This window comes from Rhagoletis pomonella, unplaced genomic scaffold (assembly GCF_013731165.1).
Source record: "Rhagoletis pomonella isolate Grant_MI unplaced genomic scaffold, Rhpom_1.0 Rhpom_scaffold_00003, whole genome shotgun sequence".
Classification (NCBI taxonomy): Eukaryota; Metazoa; Arthropoda; class Insecta; order Diptera; family Tephritidae; genus Rhagoletis; species Rhagoletis pomonella.
Genome location: NW_023458557.1, coordinates 6,352,922 through 6,361,199, shown reverse-complemented (window position 1 = coordinate 6,361,199; position 8,278 = coordinate 6,352,922). Strand labels below are relative to the sequence as shown.

The following is an 8,278-nucleotide window of genomic DNA, read 5'->3' as shown; positions in this document are numbered from 1 at the left end:
TGTTCTCGGTTCAGTCTGAACCTTTCCACAAATTCTGCGTCTCTCAGGAAGAAAGTATTCATTCTCTCTCGATACCGATACTCTGTAGAAACATTTTCATTTTTACTTTCGGAATCACTTCACCACATATCGACTCAGCGTTCGAGATAGGTAGAAAATTGTTTACAATTGTAGAAAATCCGTAACACAACTGTACAAGCGTGTTCGTTATGTTACGGAAATAGACTACAATTGTACAAAAAGTTCAGTAATTACAAGTACGGCACTTGTAACTACAAGTTGCTTTGTGTTACAAAATATCTACACTTGTTTAATTTATTTGAAAACTTGTAGGACTTGTAGCGCTTGTGTTATAGGTCCGAGGGCGTACTCCGGTAAGAACAACAATGGCGACCTAGTTACCGGTGTTCAGAACGTACTTAAATTATGGAGGGAACACTTTTCCACCCTACTGAATGGTAGCAGCACGGAAAGTTGTGGAGAAGAAGAACCAGTCGATGATGACGGAGTCGATGTTCCTCCGCCTGACTATGACGAGGTACGGATAGCAATAACGCGGCTGATAAACAACAAAGCTGCTGGAGCTGACAGCCTGCCAGCTGAGCAATGCAAATACGGTGGCGAGGAGTTGATAAGGTGCATGCATCAACTCTTATGCAGAATATGTCCGACGACTGGAATTTAAGTGTGCTCTGCTTAATCTACAAGAAAGGTGACCCCGCCATTCGCACCAACTACCGCGAGATCAGCCTTCTAAGCATAGGTTACAAGGTCGTATCGAGCGTATTGTGTGAAAGACTGAAACCCACCGTCAATGAACTGTTTGCGCCTTATCGGTGTGGCTTTAGGCCTGGAAAATCCAACATAGACCAGGTATTCACAATACGCCAAATCTTGGAAAAGACCCACGAGAAAAGGATCGACACACGCCATCTATTTGCCGATTTCAAAGCCGCTTTCGACAGCACGAAGAGAAGGTGTCTTTACGCCGCTATGTCTGAATTTGGTATCCCCGCCAAACTGATACGGATGTGTGTGTGCGTTGAGCAATACCACCAGCTCCGCAGGATTGGGAAAGACCTCTCCGACATGTTCACCTCCAAACGGGGTTTCAGACAGGGCGACTCTCTTTCATGTGACTTCTTTAATCTGATGTTGGAGAAGATAAGAAGAGCTGCAGAACTGAACCGCTCAGTAACAATTTACTACAAGAGCGTGCAATTGCTGGCTTATGCCATGACATCGAAATCATCGGTAACAAAACAGCAAGTCTGTTCTGCCTTTTCCAAGTTGGATAAGGAAGCAAAACAAAGGGGTTTGGTGGTAAATGAGGACAAGACGAAGTATCTTCTGTCATCAAACAAACAATCAGCACATTCTCTCCTTGGCACCCACGTCACTGTTGACAGTTATAATTTAGAGATAGTATAGAATTTCGTTTACTTGGGAACCAGCAATAGCACCGATAATAATGTCAGCAAGGAAATCCTACGCAGAATCTGCTACTTGGGACTGAGCAGGCAATTCAGGAGTAAAGTCCTCTCTCGACGTACGAAAACCACATTCCATAAGTCACTGTCATGTCCGTGCTGGTATATGGCGCAGAAGCATGGACAATGACAACATCCGATGAGGCGGCTCTTTCGAGAGAAAGATTTTGCGGAAGATTTACGGGCCTTTACGCGTTGGCGACGTCGAGTACTGCAGACGATGGAACGACGAGCTGTATGAGATTTACAACGACATGGACATAGTGCAGCGAATTAAAATACAGCGGCTGCACTGGCTTGGCCATGTCGTTCGAATGGACACCGACGCTCCAGCTCTAAAAGTAGTCTGAGATTGAAATACCAGGTGGATAAGGACTTGGCTTCACTTGGCTTCACTTGGCTTCACTTGGCATTTTCAACTGGCGTCAGTTGTCACATAAAAGAAACAACTGGTGTGCTTTGTTAAACTCGGCCAAAATCGCTTAGGCTGTTACAGCGCCAAATAAGAAGAAGAAAAGCATAGCTAAATTTAAATAATTTATATTGAAGTTTTAATTTCATCCAACTGTAAGTATGAACTCATTAGCAATTTACATATGTATAAAAGAAAAAATAAAGAAACAAGTTACAAATTAATCTCGTGAGTTTCTTAAACACCCCAATGAGAACACTGTTCATAAACAGAAAACGTTAAACTTGAGTTTAGGGCTCAACGTGAGCATACTACTAAAATGAAGTTTATACCCTTGACTACAAATGTGTGTAAAAATTTGTTGGATTGGGTCACCCGAAATAATTGGGTAAATAACTTTCTCGCATCTTCACCGCAAAGCGCCTAACCCTCTCCCTACGAAATCCTCGCGGCTCGATGCCTATTGATGTCGGCTCAACACCACCTACATGCCGAGGCCCATATGGTCCCATGAAGGAGCATTACACAATGCTCTGCAAGCAGTTCGTAGTAGGGTGCCATAGTCGCGGGCACCAGAACAGACAACCGCTTGCAGAAGAACCCTCGCCAAGGCACGTCATCTCAGCACCCAACTGCATACCTAAGCCTTAAACGCATTTCACAGGGAGTCGGACTCGAGTTACATAGACTCCCGACCTGTGAATGCCGTTTTGGGCACACTACCACCCGAGGTGGACGTGACAGAACTTTGCCTCGCACCACAATAGAAAGAGTCTGAGAAAGTGAGCGCAGATCTGCGTAACGAGTACCCGTCATGCATATAGTCGCCACATCTCTTCGCAACTCCCAAAACCCAATCCACCCAACGTCCCTGTCTCTATGGACAGACCCCAAGGTAGTTGCCCATTTCCTGGGCTTTCTAGTTGAGTCTGACGACAATTTTGATAGATGAGCCGACCCGAGCGGGGTTCAGTAGCTGCTACAACAACTATTGGGCAAAGAATAACCGTACCAAAAATTACTTACATATGTACATACATACATACCTCTTTGTAAATGTTTTATTGCTTCGTCGTATAATTCCATTCCGATTAAGCACTGGCCCAAGAAGAAGTGGGCCTTAAGTAAATTTGAATCAATATCTAAAGCTCGACGACAATCCTGGCATGCCAATTGCCACCGTTTAAGCTTCAAGTAGCACAGTGCTCGGTTCGTGAAAAATGTTGCGTTATTAGGATTTTTTATCTAAAAATAAGTTGATAAACATTCTCTCAATAAAATTTAAGGAACATGTGCAGTATAGTGGCAGATGAAATTAAAAACATTAAGAAGGGGGCGTAGCCCGCCCCTTTGAACTGATTCTAACATTCCCACGACAGCCGGTTCTACGTACCGGAATGACTCGGGTTTTACCCGACCAAGGGCTGTTGTTTCGGCGATCTAACCCCGTTTAGGTCGGCGAAGTATCTCAGAAGTTGCTCGTCCATAGGGCTACATTCGCTACGTATTCTTCTACTCAGGGCTGGCATCGAGTCAAACCCAGGGCCAAAAATCTACACCTGCTGTGTATGCCAGAGACGACTACACCACAACTCCACCTCAGTCAAGTGTAATGCCTGCGAGGGGTGGAGTCACCTTAGACTCTGCTCAGGACTACGGACTCATCGGCAGTGGACCACGTCGTACGTGGCCCCCTGCTGCTCAAACAGAGCAGTCTCCACGGCTAACCTCAGTCCACCTGAGCAGCCTCACACAGTCACCACAGCACAACAACATAATAACACCACAGACCATACCACAGCCACGACAGACCACAGAACACACATAACCGCACCACTACCCACACGTCTCCGCCAACAACTCCTGGTTCCTCCTACAATCTGCACGGTATGTCAGACCAGGATATTCCGTAATGTGACATCAGTCAAGTGCAACACCTGCCTTGGCTGATGCCACTTTAGGGCATGCTCAGGTCTGCGTACCACGCGAGACTGGACGAGGAACTTCGAGGGCCCGTGTTGCGCTGCTCGGTCGCAGACCCCAACTGCGACGCCTCCCGCCACCACCACAGGGCGGCAACCATCACAGCAGCGCACACAGCCAATGGCGTCAAGGCCACACACATCCCTTACACCCCACATCACGACACGTCTCCCGAACCACATGAAGCTCCTTCAATTTAACTGCAACGGGAGAGCAAGATTGAGGAGATAACCGCCTTCATGTGTCGGCATGGTATACTGATAGCTGCGGTCCAAGAGACGAAGTTGCACAGCAATTCAACTTTGTTGAATTGTGCCGGGTACAACGTGCACCGTCGAGATCGCGAGCGAGATAATGGTGGTGGCATAGCATTCATCACGCACCACACCGTGCAGTATCGTCTTATCGAAGCGGACATTGACCGCAGGGATACCACCCTAGAATGTCAGGGCATTGCTATCCGGTCAGGCGATGTTGAGCTCGAAATATTTAACATATACATATCCCCTGTCACCTGCTGTCGTAGGGGAACAGACTTGGCTGAGCAGATAGACGATTCGACATTCTGCACAATGAACGACGACGCACCCACCAGGATTATGGGTAACTGCAGCAGCTCGCCAGACATCACCATAGTCAGCGCTGGTCTGATAAACAGCATAACATGGCTACCCATGCTGACTTTAGCATCAGACCACCTACCCAAAGTCATCTCGATAGATAAACCAACCCACTTTGCCACCGCTAAACACCGGACCTATAGCAACTTCTCCAAAGCTGATTGGAAAGGTTACGCGAAGTTTACTGAAAACACCTTCACTGCGCTTCCCACACCAACCGACGTCCATATCGGTGAACGTAAGTTCCGCAGGGCTGCCACTGCTGCTGCAGCTCGCTTCATACCGGCAGGATGTATAACGGACCCACGTCCAAACTTCCCTGCCGAAGCGGCTGTTCTAGCCGATGAGCGCGATAGCCTTCGTCAGGCCGATCCCGCAGATCCCCGTATTAGGGATCTCAACGCGGAGATTCGGCAACTAGTAAACGTACATAAGCGGAAGAAGTGGGAAGAGCATCTGAAGACCTGCAACTTCACCTCTGGTGTGAGTAAGCTTTGGTCAACCGTGAGGTCACTGTCCAAGCCGACGAAGCATGACGACAGGGTCGAAATTTCTTTCGGCGACCATGCTTCGTCGGACCCGGAGCGATGCGCGAGCTATTTTAGCCGGCAGTTCATACCGCATCCTCCGGTGGACAAAGCCAAGCGTCGAGTGACCAGAAGGCTGCACAAACTGCCAACAACTTGTGTCCCCCTGCTTTCACTTGCGGTGAAGTTCAGGTGGCCATCGGGAAGGCGAAAGCCTCCAAAGCCATGGGTCCCGACGGAATATGCATGCTTATGTTGAAAAATTTGGGTCCTGCGAGGGTAGCGTACCTAACGGAGGTCCTCAGTTTGTCCATGGCCACTCTCATCATCCCAGACATCTGGAAGGTGGGGAGAGTGGCCCCACTGCTCAAACCGCGGAAACCTGCCACCATAGGAGATTCTTATCGTCCGATAACACTCCTTTCCCCGGTAGCGAAGACACTCGAGGCCTTGCTACTCCCGTATTTCACAAACCACTTGACCCCAGCGAAGCATCAGCATGGTTTCCGTAAACACTCAGATAACTCGTGGCCTTAACCAAAACCGTTCCTGTGAGAGAACGTTTCTAGTAGCTTTGGACTTGTCAAAGGCGTTTGACACCGTCTGCCATTCCACGCTACTAGCAGATATAGGGGTCGGCAAATTATCTGAGTGGTCGACACTCGTCGGTAATGTTTAGAGACAAATCGGATAAACTTAGAAAAATAAAACAGGGGGTTGCACAGGGTGGTGTCCTTTCCCCGCTACTGTTTAACTTTTACACTCAAAGCTCCCTCAACCACCAGAAGGAGTCTCGATTGTCTCTTACGCCGACGATTGCACGATCATGGCGACTGGGAATGGAATTGATGACCTGTGTTCTAAAGTAAACGGGTATCTCTCCGAACTTTCTCGCTTCTTCGCTGCAAAGTGTCTAGCCCTCTCCCCTACGAAATCCTCTGCGACCCTGTTCACAACCCGGACGAAGGAGGTCAGGCTACCGCTGGAAATTCACGTCGATGACACACCAATTCCGACGGTGAATAACCCCAAAATACTCGGAGTAACATTCGACAGCCTGCTCTCCTTCTCTGCGCACGCAATCGCTATTGTCAATAAAGTACAGAGCCGCAACAAGGTCCTCAAGTCGCTAGCCGGCTGTACTTGGGGCAAAGACAAAGAAACGTTGCTGGCAACATACAAGGCAAGAGGCCGGCCGGTTTTAAACTACGCAGCGCCAGTGTGGTCGCCGGAGACTAGTAGGACGCAGTGGACGAAGCTACAGACTGTACAGAACACTGCACTCAGGACAGCGACAGGATGCCTCCTCATGTCGGCCGAACATCACCTCTACAACCAGGCACAAATGCTCCCCATAAAGGAGCACAACATAATGCTCTGCAAGCAGTTCTTGATCGGGAGCCACAGAAGTGGCCACCCAAACAGACAGCTACTTGCAGAGGAGCCTTCGCCTAGGCACGTCAGGAGGCATCTATATGAACTGACGGACGAAGTCCAGAGGTTCATCAAGCAACCTCTGGACCCGTCAGCTTACCGACTGGCCCTGAACGGCATTCGCAGGGAGTCAGTCTCGAGTTATGTAGACTCTAGACCTGTGAATTCCGTTCTAGGCCTACCGCCACCGGACATAGACGAGACGGAGCTTCATCTGCCTCGGGAGACACGAACGACAATAGCCCAACTCCGCTCTGGCTACTGCAGCAGGTTGAATTCCTACCTGAGTAGACTGAATGTGGATGCGCCCAATGAGTGTCCGACAAGCGGAGGGACCCCACATGACTCGAAACATCTCTTCGCATGCCCGGAAAACCCGACAACCCTAACGGCTTTGTCCTTGTGGACCGGCCCGATAGAAGCTGCACGCTTCCTAGGGCTGCCGTTAGTGGAACTTGACGACAACGACTGAGATATCAACCGATCTGGGCGGGGTTGTTGTAGCCGCTACAACAGCAACAACTGGTTCTAATGGTGTAGATATTTTTTTTTTTTTGCAAATTACTACGGGCCCTGCCAAAGGCGTCTAAAAGTGGAATTTTCAATATTTTCGAAAGCTTACGTTTCCAAAACTCTTGAACCGATTTTAAAAATGTGGACGTCGTCGGAAAGCTAATTACACATTTAAATATGTTAACATAATATATATAGGTTTTGATAAGAACTAAAAAAGCGAAAACATGGTAATTTTTTAAATAAAAATATATGTAAAACTACGTTTAATATAGGGCATAAAAGTACCTTTCATTTGATATACGCGCTTGGGGATTATGACCATTACTACGGAGAATTCTCCTTTCTGCGTTGCCGGAGAGAGGAGCAGGCGGACGACCTTCGGCCGCGCTTAGAGGTTATAGCCCTTGATACGCAGAATTATCTTTTCTATGTTGCCTAAGAAGAGGAGCGGAACTTATTTTTGTGTTGCCGGAGAAGAAGGGCGTAATTTCTCTCTGCGTAGGCAGCCTTTGGCCGCGCTTAGGGGGTATAACCCTTACTACACAGAATACATATACTCCCGTAGTAAAAATGAATGCACCCACTTGCATAATTTTAAGACCGCCACGTATTAATAAGTTTTGACTATTTATTTTCATATTATTTAATTTCTATTATTCTATTATTATTTAATTATCTATACTAATATATGAAATTGATTGTATTGAAATTGTTTGTCACGACTAATTTATCAAAGTACTAAGCCGATTTTAATATTTTTTTTTTTAAACAAAGCATTTGTAAAAAGAAACCGAGCGGCATACTTATTTGTTTTATTCTTGTAAAACAGCACCCTTTTTTTGGTTGTAAAGTTACCAACAAATACGAATACGTAAGCCTATTTGGTTACCAAATACAGCGCATAGCTACGCGAAAATTCTATATATCAGTGCCGATCAAACACGAGCTCACAAAGCCAAAAGAGATGTGCATGAGCGACGTGACAGCGCTGTACCACATACAAACACACATAAACGTATTTTAGCTAAACGACGATCACTGATTGAACTTGCTAAATACATATGTACATGTATGTAGTACATAAGTATGTACACATTTATAAACGAACAAAACATCGCTTCCCACTCATGTGCAGTATGTGGGTGACACAAAAATTAAGCATACATATGTATGTATGTTTGTAAATATGAACATACATACATAGGTACTTATGTATTTACTTGGATAATTTCCAAACAAAGCGTACATGGCAAGTATTACTTATATATAGAGATGGGCATGGGCCCCTGCCAAAAG

At 46.7% G+C, this 8,278-nt stretch overlaps 1 long non-coding RNA gene across 1 annotated transcript in view; it reads right to left on the bottom strand.

The window, feature by feature from the left end:
* Nucleotides 1-438, bottom strand: part of LOC118735014 — a 6,841-nt gene extending 6,403 nt beyond the window's left edge. Inside the window, exon 1 of the long non-coding RNA XR_004992488.1 lies at nucleotides 22-438. This is a non-coding gene — a long non-coding RNA (uncharacterized LOC118735014). The remainder of the gene's footprint in view (nucleotides 1-21) is intronic.
* Between the last annotated feature and the right edge of the window lie 7,840 nt (nucleotides 439-8,278).